General features: G+C 42.7%; 1 protein-coding gene across 4 annotated transcripts in view; it reads right to left on the bottom strand.

Moving 5' to 3' along the window:
* Positions 1 to 15,498, bottom strand: part of SMYD3 (SET and MYND domain containing 3) — a 642,972-nt gene that overhangs the window by 281,967 nt on the left and 345,507 nt on the right. Inside the window, exon 1 of one of the 4 annotated variants that reach the window (XM_045009341.1) lies at positions 14,611 to 14,663. The exons of 2 other annotated variants lie outside the window; for them this stretch is intronic. The gene's annotated coding sequence lies outside the window, so the exon portion shown is untranslated. Of the gene's footprint in view, positions 1 to 1,030; positions 1,156 to 14,610; positions 14,664 to 15,498 lie in introns of those variants that run through there. One more of the 4 variants, XM_045009340.1, reaches the window with a different exon arrangement.

The raw sequence follows: 15,498 nt of genomic DNA on the forward strand, positions 1-15,498 counted from the left end.
TGTACTGAAAATATATATCAGAATCTCATTCAGCTGTGAACAAAAGTTATTACTAAACTAACATATGTTCAAGTTAATTAGCACAAGCTTTTTCAAGGTTTTATGCAAGTAACCTATTCATCCAAAAAGACTGCTGATGTTCTGAGCTAGAAGAGCTATTTAGGTCTGCAGCGTAGACAGAAGTACCTGCCAACCCTTCTCAATCTAGGTCAGGACTTGAGATCTTGAGTGCTTACTTTGGAAGCCAGACAGCCAAAAAGAACTAGTGTGTCCGGTGGCCTCAGTAAAGAATTCTCTTTATTTTCATCTGTACTCTACCATACAGATCGATATACCAACTATTCCCTCTCTATTAGAGGGACAGACAGACAGACCACTCTATACAGTCACTTGATTTGAGTGAAGGAAAGCATCAGCTTAGCTGGGGAAGAGCCCAGTCCTTGTGGATGTCTCATCATACCGGCATGAGTTGGACCACATCACCCTCTCCTAACAATGCTCATGAAAAGATCCGCAAAAGGCTCTTTAATATGTTGTAAGGAGGTGGCTCTCACCCTGATCTACAGCAAGACTCAATGTTATAACTGAAAAACATCCAGGACCCTTTGCCCCACCACCCCATCTAGACATAAAAAAAGAAGACTATTCACAATCCTCAAGTTGAGAATGCATGCTAAAAGCAGAGCACAATTTCTCATGTGTTCCCTCTCTTCCCGCTGATCTTTAAGTCCCACTGCAAAACCTAAATTGCCCTTACACACACACACACACAAATTAGGAAAATCTTTGGGAAGAAACCCATAGCTGATCCCAGAGTCAAAACCAGGTGAAAATATGCAGAAGCAGACCACAAAAGACCACAAAGCACAGGCAGTGCTAGAGACAAACACCTCTGGAAGAGATCACATTGCTACCACCTACCCATCAAAACAACAACAACAAAACATCACAAATTAAACTACTTACATTACTGGTCTGGCACATCAATTTGAGAGACTAGAACCAGAAATAGAGGAGATCATAAACTTACAGATGTTGTTCAAGCTACAGAAAAGATGGAATAAAGGACCACCATGACTTGAGAAGGATTGAGTTGTCTAATCAGCTGAGCGGGAACCATAAAAATCCAAATAAAAATGCTCAAGGAGAAAACAGTGGACCTGAAAAAATAATAAAATAAAATGCAGTGAATTTTTTTAGGCATTCAAACATGTAAAATAGCATCCCTATAAAGCACTGAAAGGGCCCACCATGATGCTGGGACCACAAGAAACAACAGATTATGTGCAATAATTAGAAAATTCCAAACCCTGGGGGGACAGCAAAAAGTGTTACATGTCTCTGGAGGAGAAAGCTGATAATGGACGTTTCATTTATCAAGATTGCTTGGCCAATATGAAAAAAAGTCATGCAGAATGAGACAAGCGCTATATATTGGACATCAGTTTTATTTTCAGACAGTCTACTACTATACAGGATCTTCTATCAAGTCAGAGGACAGCAGGAGCAGAGGAGATTCTGAGAAATTCCCCACAGACTACAAGCAGCAATACTTCTAAACGTTAGAGAGACACTAGGAGATGGTATCCTCATGTGCTATAGTTACAAGTAACCTCTAACATTACTATAGGTAAAGGAAACGGGGGTGGGGGAGGAGGAGAATCTCATTTGTTGACTTTGTACATAGTAAATGTCACTGTTTCCTAGAGCTGGTGAAAATTTTCTGCTACATACTTAATTCACCAAAAATGTGTTTTGGGTTGAATTCAGCAAATAGTTTTTGGCTGACTCAAAAATGAAAACAACAATTTCACAAACATCAAAATGGTCTGGCTTCACATTTTCAAAATGTAATGTTTTGACTTTTTGTTTCAAAACAACGTTTTATTTTGAAATGTAGTTAGATTTGTTTCTTTAAAAAAAGATTTAAAAACACCCAGAACCTGACAAAACAAAAACCTAAGAAAATAAAATTGTTTCAGGTCAAATGATACATGTACTTCCATCTGACACATATTTTTTTTCTTTTTATGTTTCAGTGAGAAAAATCAAAACATTTCCATTTTGGTTGGAAACAAACAGATTTTTTTTTTGGTTCGGCCACCAAACTGAAAAAAATTGATTTTTCATCAACTCTACTATTTCCTCTGTCTCCTTGGCTCATTCCTTTTATCTGTGTGGGTCTTTCATAAAAAACTAGGGGGAAAACACTTTGAAAAGTAGGAAATGTGATTGTAAACCTACAACTATTTAGGGACAGGCACAGCATCTGAAACCACTTTTTTACTGGCTAGATTGATGATGTCCTTTTAAAAACATAAGAGAGCAGATTAATTTAATTTTATGTAATATACAGGATAAACTTACCAGCAATGTGCTGACAAAAAGCAGGAAAACAGCTACTTACCTACAAAGAAAGCAAAAAGTTAAACACATTGCATTTCATTAAAAATAGGAGTGAATGTAGTTTATGGCATTTGATTACACAGATCTATTTTTAAATAACATGCATCATGAAAAGTCACACATGCTCAAAATGGGATGCAAGGATGGAGCAACCCGGTACCTGAGCACGTTCTTTTTGTGTTAATTACAAGGCGCTGGGTTGGGTACCCATGATGGAATGTACGGAGCCTTCACTGTCCCATGAGAGACCCTGACTGACATGATTTATGTTGTCCTTAAAAGAAGGACCCTCCAAACCAAACAGCAGGATGGAGAGTTTGGGATTAAACTCAAGGATGGGTGCAAGACTGGGTTTCTCAACTCCCATCTCGAACATATCCTTGAGCTGAGGGTAACTGAGCAAATCTTAGGTTTCTTACCTGCACTCGAGGTAATGAAGTGCAGCTGAATATTGGTACATTTAGAGTCTTAAAGAGCCTGCCCAGAAAGCCAGGACAGCGAGTCCTGGAGATACAAGAAGAGCCACCCTGTTCAGGCTGTATGCTTTGGCATGTAAAGACTGATCAGCTACATGAAGGGGATGGCCAAAGAATTTTATTTTGGCTGTACCAAAAAAACATGTAAATAAACCTTGAGACCCTGGAGAGGGTTTCTTTGCTTAATTTTGCTTTCTTAGCCTGTGGCTCTGTCCGAGTCTAGCTTGGCAGACCCTGGTCCTGTCTCGGGCAATTTTATTCTTCCTTGTGTAATAATAGAGGCATGGCTGTGTTCTGATTGTCACAACCGCCTTACCACTCCCCCCCACTAAAAGGCACAAAAGCTGGAACTTGGTAGTAGCACAAAATAATTTAAATGATTTGCCCCTGCTGCTTTCTAATACATATGAGAATTTTGGTAACAAAACTTTAACAAAAAAGAGGATCGTTTCCTGACCTTGAGTCTATATTGGAAACTTCAGTTTTCAGACAGTTCCAAGGGCCACCTTCTCTAAAGCAGAAAACATCCAACGCCAAAGACTAGAGAACAAACTAAAATACCTAGCAACTTCATTGAGTAGGTATATGATAAAGGGAGGATTTTCACACCAAGAGCTCTCATTTCCCATTGACAGGCTTCAAGAACAGCTTACTTTTAAGTGTCCAGAAACTGGGTCAGGCAGATTTGATCCTCAAAACACAAGGAGTATTATAAAGGAGAGAGCAGGCATTTCTGTATCTAGTACTGGAAATTTTAACTTTAGAGAGGTGGATACTAACTAATACTTTACAGCTCCCAGAAGTGCGCTCAATGTTTCACAGTACAAACAAGACTTGATCCTTGCCTCCAGAGCTTACAGACTGAGTTCAGACATGATGCAATGAAGGGATACCAAAACATTAAGCAGGGATCTGGGAGAGAAAGAGAAGAGTGACCAACACAGTTATGGGTGTGTGTGGTAAAAGCTAGCGCATGGCATAGAAAAGCAAAAATATATATTTTCCCATTAAAAATGAATGCCTTTGTTGACTCGTTTCTTCTAGGCACTCTAGCAGAAATGGCTCTTAAACGAGATTTGAAAGAGCAGAGGCCTTACAAAGCAGAACCCTGATCCTGCAAAGACATATGCACATGCTTCCTGTTATGCACTGTGAGTAGCAGTCTCTGTCAACATGTAAAGTGGAGCACATGCATAAGTCCTTGCAGGACTGGGGCCCAGTTCAGAGAGAGGGTTGCAGATTGTGTAAAAAAATATCCCAGAGTCAGTTGTGGGAGAAGCAAACAATTCAGGGCATCAACAGTTCTCAGTGTTCTGTCTTTTAAATGCATCACTATAAATAACGCACAAGAATATTTTAGTCAAAACAAAGACAGTGTCTTGTCTTCCATAGTATGGAAGGTAATTCTGAGAGCAGACAGCTGTGTATTTTTCTCTTTATACAACAAATATAATATGAAGAAACCACACAGACATGATGGCGTTCAATTAACTATGTCTACTGTATATATACCACATGCAAGGACTCACTTAGGATGACCAGACAGCAAATGTGAAAAATCAAGATGGGGGTGGGGGATAATAGGAGCCTATATAAGAAAAAGACCCAAAAATCGGGACTGTCCCTATAAATCAGGACATCTGGTCACCCTAGACTCGCTACCTATATACACTGCAGGTGCAGTTGGATACTGGCAGTTTCTAAAACAGAGAACACACTGAGTTCCACTAGAGAGGGATCCCAAACTATTTAAAGGGTTACTACCCTATTGTGGCACACTATAGGGTCATACTCTCTTTTTCCCCCTTAGGAAAAAGTAAAAATCAGACGTCTAGAAATGTAGGACTGGAAGGGACATTGAGAAGTCATCAATTTCAGCCCCCTGCATTGAGGCAGGACCCAGTACACGTAGACCATCTCTGACAGGTGTTTGTCCAACCTGTTCTCCAAACAAAGAAAACTTTGACAATCCTAATACAAAAACGTTAAAATTGCCTAGCCTTAAGAAAGCCTTAAGATGCAATAACGTTTCAGAAGCCAAGTTATACTGATTGTTTTGTGAAAGATAACTAGCATAAGCCTAATAAAAGGTCTGGTAGAATACTAAGTAGTAGAATATCAAATAGCTGAATAAACAACTGCAAAGATAGAGTACAAACTAATATAAAAGGTATTTTAAAAGATACTTGATTGTTTTCAGAAATCCTGGAAAGCACCAAAGTTCATACTTCTCCTTTTTGGATAAACTAACCTTAGAACAAACTATACAGGAAAACCAACAATATCTTACTGGATTTAAATTACCTAAGCTTCAGTGAAGCTCAAGAGGAAACACTGAATGAAAATATTACCATAAAGGAGATTAAATCAGCAATACATTCTTTAAAAGCAGGAAAATCAGTCAACCTTGTCGGCTTTACAACTGATTACTGCAAAACTTTCACTGACCAACTCAGCCTGACTCTTATTAGATAACATTTCACTAAAGCTTAAAATCAAAAATAATCTCTGATGTGCAGCCCAAATAATACTGGGAGAGGCTCCATATCTGTGTTCTTGATATAAGTCAATTTTGTTAATCAGTTGTGGTGCAAAAGTAAGAGCCAAAAGTTTGGTCTAGGTTCTCTCTAGATTTACATACACAAAGCCTCTAGTGATGTAAGGAGATTATTTAATGTAATACATTATTGACATTATGACACGCTATACTGCAATTATGTCTATGGATGCCAAAAAGGTTTTTGACTGCTGTTATGGCCTGGGAACTGTCTAAGTGGAACAATACTATTAAATCAATGGTGTGGGGATTTCAAAATATAGGAGTATGGTTTGCTATCCTCTGACTGAAAGGACCCCTTTGTGGCTGTGGAGGCAGGATCAGGATTTCCCCTTCAGATTCTGGCAGTGCAAATGCACCATCCGTGGAACAGAGGCACCTCATATGGGGCAACTACAAAACTGCACCCCAAGTGCTTCATTACAGCAACCCGATACCCCCAAGGAATTGTTTAAATGACTCTTAAGATATAAATCCCTTTCCAGCAAACTGAAATACAAGACACAGAATGATTTACACAGAGCTGAGGAAAAGCATTTCCCAGCCCCAAGAAATCAGCAAAAGTTACACTTTTACTAGGGTCAGAAAAAACACAGACATTGTAGCTTTTCACCTGGTTTTGAGGAAGGCACTAACTTACTGCACAGCCAACCACAGGAGCACCTGATGTATTCAGCTGAATGGGGTTGCAATTATGGTTGCCAACCTTGTAATATTTAAAAAAACAGACACTTCAGCAGGAGTGCCAGAACCCCCTACCCCACCTCTTCCCCCTGAGGCTCCGTCTCTGCCCCACCACTGCCCCAAGGCCCTGCCCCCATTCATTCCTCTTCCCCTCTACCCTCTTGACCCCAGGTCAGGAGGGCCTTGCCTGCGGAGCCAGGGCTGGGAGCTGCAGCCACCTGACTCAAGTAGGAGGCAGCCCTGGCTGAGTAGGGGCTGGTGCAGGTGATGGCCCAGATTCTCCCTGCCTCCCCTGCATGCAGTAACCGGACTTTTGGTGTCTGCTCAGTAGATCTGACTGGACAGTGTCAGGTCCCCTTTTCGACCAGACTTTCCAGCCATCGTAAGGGCACTTGCAGTCAGTATGCTGGAGCTCATTTGTCACCCACAAAAATCAAGACATCTCCTTAAGTTTTTAACAGACACTGAAAGCTGACACATCTTCAGTTGTTCACCTCACAGAGGTTGGCTTCCAGCTTCCCACACATACAAGTTAATGAAGTTAACAACATCACTGCCTAACAATAGGAAAAGAACAGGATGCACTTTCTACTTACACTGCATTTAAATGGCCTATTTAAAGAGATACTGTCTCTGTGTTAGCACATGACCCTGAAGATCTCATGCAAAACTCCCATTGACATCAATGATTGCACTGACTAAGGTTCTGTAGGTTTTGGCTTCTACTGAAAATCTCTGATTAAAAACTACCCCTTCTTTGAGCCCACGTGGGGCATTATAATCTAGTTTTAATGGAAGAATCTCTTAGGCAATTACTAGGAGCAGTATCTTAAAAACAAAAAAGTTAAGGCTAAACAGTCCTATAGCCCTGTAGTATAAAGAAGCTCCAAGAAGATGTAGCTGGATGAATGAAGGAAGGGATCCCTGCACCTTGACCTCCGTCTATGGACTATCAGTTGCAAGATCAGGACCTTAGATTGTAAACTCTTCCTGGCAAGAACATTGTCTTCATTCTTCCCTCTAAACCACTAAGCCTTCTTTAAGCAGTATGGCTCCCATTCAGGAAGGTAATCAAGCACAGGCCTAACTTTAAGCATAGTAGTAAACTGTGAATTCAGTGTGAATCCTCATTCAAAGCCTGATCCAAAGCCTACTGACATGAATAATCCACTTTTAACTGGGCATTGGATCAAGCCTCCATTGCCTTAAACTCAGGCATGTGATTAAGTACCTTATTTAACTGGGATCTATACAAATAAAGTAAGAAAGAATAACAAATATGAATGCTAACAGTACAGTAAACACAGTAAAGGTTTGTTTCTCACAACATTTAAAAACTCTTAACAACACTAGGAATATTTTTTAACTTTCGTACCCTAATGTCTGACTTCATCTGCACAGCTCTCAGTTTTCTTGCACTATTTACAGTACAAAATCGTAATTTTGATACTGTACTTCAATGATTGCCTCATCTGATCTGCTTTATGAAAACTGGCATCCCTTCTCCCTATTCACAGCATTCTCCTTCACAAAAATGTCATCAGTGTCAGGATGAAAGTAGTTACATGAAAGCAGCAACATCTCTGATCTCATTGTTTTCACATGATCTCAGTTTCCCTACAAGAGCTCCATGTTTGATTTTCCTGATTTCCTCTTCTCCAAACATCTAATAGCTTAATCAACATTAAAAGTTATCATTGCCAAAAAACAAATAAGAAACTGCTGGGATTACTCCTACAATTAAATTAAGAGATATTTGTGATAGCTGTGTGGCAAATACTCATTTTTTTTCCCTTACTTCTCAGTCTACTACTCTGTTTTTAACCATTTTCTTGGATAATTTAAGAGAGTTTCTACATAAACTTGTTCAGAGTCTGAGCTCTGGCTGCCTCTTCATTTTTCTGCATTTCCATTTTTTAATTATATAAGGTTGCTCAATATTTCCCAAGCTTTGTCTTGCTGATTGATAGTAAGTAGCTGGTTGGAGTAAGTCACTCATCCCAATGAGTAGTTTCAGCAATTCATGATTTAGTCTGGCTGGCAAAGCCTCAGAGCATGCACCTTTTCTAAAAAGTCAGATTTGTCAATATTAGCTTTGGCACTGTAGATGAATCAGGAGGCATCCCAACACTGCCAGAGGTGAAAAGTGCAAGAATATTGAGATTCACTGAACAGACGCGGGAGAAAGAGAGGGATAAATTCATCCAGTGTACAACTCCAGTAAATTCCTCAGGTACACCAAGAATGAATTTGGTCCAGATATTTTAACTGAATATATCCAGAAGCAGGTCTACGCTACAAATTTACATTGGCACAGCTGCACCGATGCAGCTATGCTGCTGTAACACATCTAGTGAAGATGCTCTAAACCAAAAGAAGAGAGCTCTCCTATCAGCTAATAATACCACCTGTGTGAGAGGCAGAAGCTCTCCCACTGACATAGCGCTGTCTACATGGGGAAGTTAAGGTTGGTATAACGACGTTACTCAGGGGTGTGGATTTTTCACATCCCTGAGCAACATACTCATACCGAAGTAAGCATGCAGTGTAGACATACTTTAGATACACTTTAGTCACGGTGTATGGCCCCTCCCAATGTAAACTTAAGTCTGGGTATGTCTACACTACCCGCCCGATCGGCGGGCAGCGATTGACCCCCGAGCGTTCTCCCGTCAAGAGGCACAGGCAGAGTTGATGGGGGAGCGGCAGCAGTCAACTCACTGCAGTGAGTAGGTCTAAGTACGTCGACTTCAGCTATGTTATTCATGTAACGTAACTTAGATCAATCCCTGCCGCCTCCTCTCCCCCACCCCAAGTGTAGACCAGGCCTAAATTTCTCAAATCTGTCAGACATCCTCTTTTGTGAACATGCATGTACCTCTTCTGTCAACATGTACCTCTTCTGTCAAACCATAATGCATGCCATCTCTTATTTCCGACCCTCCCCTTTTGTTTTTTATATACTGGAAATGAAAATCTTCTTTTCAACCTCTTCTTCCATCTATTCATTCTCCATTTCTCCCTTCCCGCTTTAAAAAAATTATTTGAAACATCACTGTAATATTTCTTTTCTTCTTCTATGCTTGAAGTTTTATATGACATTCACTACCTTTGATTTATTTCTTCTGCTATTTCCATGCTCTTCTATATTGGCATTTTCTTTGTTGCTCCTAGTACATTTATTGCTACCTGGCAAACACAGAATAACCTTTTGACATACATTAATATATGTTTACTCATCTTTCCATTTCACCCCGTCCTCTCTTCTCCATTGCCATATCCCATTCATTTTCACAAAATACATAACACAGTTTCAAAATTAACTACAGAAAACTGAGATGTCTACAACAACTGAGAGCTTCAAATCATGACTTATGAAATGCAAACACCAGAAGTGACTCTCAGACTAATCTTTCCACTCCTAGGAAGCCTTATCTTTTGTTTCTGCCATATTTTTAATCACGGTTTTGCACAAAATTCAATTTCATCTAGTTTGCATTACAAGCGTGACTTCTAAACATAAATCTACAGCAGATTTACAAATGCAAACTCAATGTTCATCTTCATGAATACAATTTAAATAATTTTGGAAGGGAGCACAACACAGCACCATAAAACGTACAACCTTACAGAACTCCATTTGATGTTCTAAGACAAAAGGCTCAGCCTCAGATTGGTCCCTACAGACAATCTACCTGTCTAGGGGGTCAATCCTGCAGAGAGAGTGCAACTGGAGACTCACTAGAAGCTACTTAGCTTGATGTTGTGCTACTTACATTCCAGGAAGGTGAGCAGTGGAGCACTACTGATCTGGCTGCACTTTTGCTTGTATCTGGTTTACAATTGTCTTGGACAATGGCATCACTACCATTCTGTGAAGCAGGGTTTAGCTCAACTGCAACCCTGGTCCTGAGAGGCGTCTACAAATCAGAGCTGCAAATGCTCAGCACCTTTCCCCCACCCCCAGATTAGATGGGAGGTGTGCCTCTCCGCTCTGCAACCGGCAGGATGGAAGCCTAAGACCCTTCTACACAATTCCCCACATTTTAGTCTAATTGTGTGCCCCGGGAAGTATGCGGTCCAGGAACAGTGTTAGGAAAGACACTGATTTACCTTGCATGCTCTGAGCAGCTGATAATGCCATATGAGAAAGGAGGGAGTTGTTAGTAAAGCAGTGTGGCCTTGTTATGGACTCAATAAATCCTCACAATGGCACAGGGAATGGCCAGTTTTCTGGCTCTGCACCAGTAGGGGCTACTGTGCTGCAGGAGAAATTCACCACTGAGGGAGGACAGGTTTTATTTGTACAACCACCCGCCACTGGGGGTTCTGTCTGGGGAGGGTAGCTTTAAGTAGTCATGGATGTCCATGGGAGGCAGTGGAGGCTGTTGGAAGAATGCACTGACTCAGTCAACGCATCTCCCCAGGGTCATGCCTTTTCAGGGCTGGGCTGGATTCCTCTGAGTATCTTGTACCACTACAATTCTCTCTGAGTAGACTTTCCACAACTGAGAAACCTACTCCGTAGGTTATGCGATTTGATGTAACCCACAGCTGAATCGATCCCTGCATTACTTTACCTGACTTATTTCTAGTCCACTAATTTAAGATTCAATTATTCCTGGACCTTGTAACTTTTAAGAATGTATATATTATTTGAAGTTCGAATTTTTGAAACCCACTATTCTAAATCACTATGCCAAAGGAAACATCTGTCCAAGACACTGGAAGCAAAGGCCAAAACATGGCATAGCCTTAGCCTTCTATGAATGAAACAACTGCAATATTGACAGTGTTTTAATGTTGCCTGGAACACTAGAGCACACAGGCACTTAAAATATGCCTGTGCCCATTCATTTCTGGAACTCCAGGTTCTAGACCCCAATGGTGGAAAGTCCATTCAAAGGAAAGGGATTTGGATTGGCACAACTAAACTCGTGCTCCATCAGAGGAGGTTGAGAAGAAGCAGGTGCAACCTAAAAAGTGAGCAGAACCAGCCTAATGGACTCTACGGAGCCCTGGCTGAAATTAAAGCTGCCCTCTCCTTTGGTGGGAGCTCCAGGGGTGGGCGGTGGAGAACTGAGAGAGAATGACAACTGTTGCAGTCTTCACTGCAAGTGCACAGACTGTAATGGCCTGAGCCCACAGAGGTGAATGAATCTCCACAATGCCTTATTATACTAAACCATTTTATGGAAATGAAGGCTTATGTTAATTCATTAGTTAATGCGTGTACAGGGCTTTGAACATGTAAGTGCTAAGTATCAGCATGAGCATCAGTATATTGTATCAGCTTCAATGCATTCAAAAGGCTGGTAGCAAAAAGATAATGCACATTAATCACAAGAGATACTGCCCCCTGTAATGTTCAGCGTACTGGATCTTTGCATAAATTCTGAGCTCGAAAATCAGTCAGGAATGTACCTGACTCTCCAATATATCCGCAGATGCCATGACAGTTTACAGTTCCCACATGCCAAAACAAAACATGTGCCATTGTCACCACATTGGTGTGTTGAACATGCCAAATGGGCACATTTTGAAACTGTGTGGTCCACTGACTACAGTGCAGTTTAAAAAAATGACTTTAGCCACATTCAGTGTAATTACTTTGCAGTTATATTGTTGCTGTAATTTTAAACTTCTTTCTTAAATACAGTTTAGGGATCCAGTCCTGCAAACCTTTACAGTTGTCGGGGCAGATTGAAGAGTAAAGGCCCAGTACTCAAGTAACTAGGGAGTGGGGCTCAATGAGGGACCCTAATGGGTTATGAGACATTCATCTAGGAAATCAGGAGCTTGAACAAACAAAATTTGCTCTATTTCAGCATCCCGTCTTCAACCTGATTTCTTTTTAACTGTCTGATTTTGGAGAGAGAATGAAGGTAGACCAGGCCTAGAAACATTCTTTTGGGTTTTGTTTTCTTTTTGTAGTGTATGTGAAAACACCAGCAGTTTATTTGCCCTACCAATATAATGCTGGTTTGATCCCCTCTTAAGTAACAATAGTAGCTGAATTGTCCAGTAGAATAAATTTGAGAGTAGGAGACGCGAGTTTTAATCTTGGCTCAGCCAGTGATTTGCTAGGTAAACTTGGGCAAGTCATGGCAGCTCCCTGCCTCAGTTTCCCCATCTAGACAATGAGAATGGTAAACTTGCAAGCAGTTTTACTTGGACAGTATTTATAATATGAAAAACACGGTATGTGCTATTATTGGACCAAGACCCAATGTCCTTATTCTGTTGCTCCTGAGGCCAAACTCTAGTTGACTTGTTTTTTATTACTATTTTTTGGATAGTATTGGCAAATATTTTTCTTTTACCACCTTTTACCTACCACTTTTTAGGTAGTTATTCCTCATTTTATACCAGTGGGGTAGCAGCATGTACAATATACACCATGATGTACGGATGACAGCTCAGTGGTGAACATAACCAGCCCTGGTGTGCCCCACGCTAGCTTTCTCAGGCAGAGGACAGTAGGAAGGAGTTGCTGCATGGTTGTGCTTTATTCCAGCAGCCTCCTCTCAGCTGATTGCCCCATTCTTTTTTCATTTAAAATAATACTGCATATTCATTCCAAACTTGTATTGTCTGCCCCACTCTTCCCTTTCCCAACCTAGGGGGATACTTTTGGGCTGAGTGATTTAACCAAGATTCCGAGTGCAGTGGGTTGTTCTCTTAGAACAGGGGTCCCCAACGTGGACAAGTGATGTCATCGAGAGGCAGCGTCGCCGAAACGTCGCAGAAATTCGGCGGCATTTTGGCAGATGCTCCACCGCCGCCACAGTCCTTCGTCTGGCGCCCGCCAGACGAAAAGGTTGGGGACCACTGTGTTAGAAGGAGAAACTGATGCTGGAGTCAGGTATTTCTCTGATGCAAGCCTGTTTATTTACAAAGGATGTATATAAAGTCTTACCTGAACACAGTACGAATCAAACAGCAGGAGCTGTTTGGAACTTTGTTTACCATTCCAAACCTCCTTCCAACCAGCACTCTACCCAAATGCTCTCTCTCTTCACTTTTTCTATGGGTATGTCTACATTATCCGCTGCATCGGCGGGCAGCGATCGATCCCGTCAACTCCTGTATTCCACCGCTGCAAGAGGCGCAGGCAGAGTCAACAAGGGAACGGCAGCAGTTGACTCACCGCAGTGAAGACACCATGGTGAGTAGGTCTAAGTCCGTCGACTTCAGCTACGTTATTCACATAGCTGAAGTTGCGTAATAAAGGTAATAATTGGAGATATACCAATCTCCTAGAACTGGAAGGGACCTTGAAAGGTCATTGAGTCCAGCCCCCTGCCTTCACTAGCAGGACCAATTTTTGCCCCAGATCCCTAAGTAGCCCCCTCAAGGATTGAACTCACAACCCTGGGTTTAGCAGGCCAATGCTCAAACCACTGAGCTATCCCTCCCCCAACTTAGATCAATCCCCCCCCCCCCCCTCCTAGTGTAGACCAGGGTAGAGTACAATACCAGGAGTGCTCTGGGGCTTCTTTCTCAGTGTGTGTTCCTGTGATGTTTCTCCCCCTTCGCTCTCTCATATACACAGCTGCAATAACCAATAGTCCCCCACCCCTGCATTTAAATTCAGCCTCCAGTGAAACCCCTCAACCACTACCAACATAGTTCAAATTTCTGAGCGCCCTTACATGTAGTCTGTGTTTTGGGTGATGGCTCCTACCTTTTCAACCAAAGCAACAGGGCATTTAATAGTTTCCTCATTTAGCCTGAACGGAAGGTGGCTACTATAACACAATCTGCTTCAATGTGGTTTCTCTCATCCCCCCAGTAATACATTATACAACCTGCACGAAAGACATCCTTTGCATTTTCCCCACAGCCAGTGCTTACTTTGTCATGAACGAGGTGCCAGGGCTCAAGCAATTGTTTTACCATCATAACTGATGCAGCAAGCCCAGGGGTGTGAGGGCTATGAACTGCCAAGGGTAGAGGTGCCGGGGCTCAGCCCTGGCAAAAATTAAGCACTTCCCCCAGCCATGTCTTCAGTGCAGGCACAGCCTTTCCCCCTAAGCAGTACTATTCATTGTAATGCAACCCTGTCCTTGACCCAAGTACCATGTTAATTGCTAAAGGATTAGCCCCTCTCACTCAGATTAAGACAACAGTGCAGAGTACAATCAATCAATCAAAACAACAAAGCAAACAACCAAACACAAAGTTAATCACAAGAAGAAGGGGGCTGGACAAGTTATCATATTCATTTGGCAGCAGCAAGCTTTCAAAGAGCAGAGAAAGAGTAAAAGAAAAGAAAAAAAATCCTTGATTTAGAGATTTTAAAAAGCACTGAAGACAGTGAAACATCACTTCTTCCTAAGGGGCCAGCCATGACTGGCTCTAACTAAACTGTAAACAATTAATGTTAAGCCAAAATGGACTCCTATCTCAAATTTACCTTGAAGCCCCTCTGACAAAACCCACCCTCCATTCCCAGAAAAGGCTCAGTGAAAAGAAGAGTCTTACACTGGACCCCAGGTCAACAGAAACAAGCTCTGATGCTCCAGAAGGAGAGGCAAAGTGCAGAGTTAAGTGCTAGGGTGGCTGTTCACACATTCCCAGAATATTGGATTTTCCGGAACTTCCAGGAATGGCTCAGACCTGCCCCCACTGGCGTAACCCCACCCCCTCAGCATGACTTCCCGCTCATGGTGCATGTGAGATCACACCACACGGGGGGGGGGAGAGAAGTGGGGGGCATTGTGAAGAGTTCACCGCCCCACCCCCACCAGCATGATCTTGCACACACAGTATGTGAGGGCAGAGGCAACGTGTGGCGGAGGAGGGGAGGGATGTTGGGTCAAGCACCCCCCTAGCAGACAGCCTGGGTGGGGAGCAGGGGGGCCAGCTGCTTCTCACACCAGCCGCTGGGACGCTGCTCTGTGCAGCACAGCAGCTGCCTGAGAAAGAGCCCGGCTGGGGAGGAGGCGGCAGTGGCGGCAGGCCGCCAGGAACAGGGGCCGAGCAAGCTGGAGTCCCCCCAAGCGACAGGGGCTGCCATTTCACCGCCCATGGTAACTGGATTTTTGGTGTCTGCTCAATAAATCTGACTGGAGCCTGAGAGATCCCCTTTCGACTGAACTTTCCAGTCAAAACCCAGACACATGGCAATCCTCGCCAGCAGCTGAGCAGGGAGCGGCCCGCCACCCCTCCCCAGCCAGCCTCTCTCGCAGGCAGCTGCTGTGCGGCACAGAGCAGCCACCCAGAGCAGCCAGCTTCAGCTATGTACGAAGTGGCTCCGTCCCACTTCCTGCCTGGGCCCAGCTGCCAGGGAGAACGGCCAAGTGTGCCCAGGAGGGGAGGTGCAGCGGGAGAAGGACAGAGCACCCACCCACAGATAATGTGGAGTGGAGA

The sequence above is a fragment of the Mauremys mutica genome, chromosome 3 (assembly GCF_020497125.1).
Source record: "Mauremys mutica isolate MM-2020 ecotype Southern chromosome 3, ASM2049712v1, whole genome shotgun sequence".
Taxonomy (NCBI): domain Eukaryota; kingdom Metazoa; phylum Chordata; order Testudines; family Geoemydidae; genus Mauremys; species Mauremys mutica.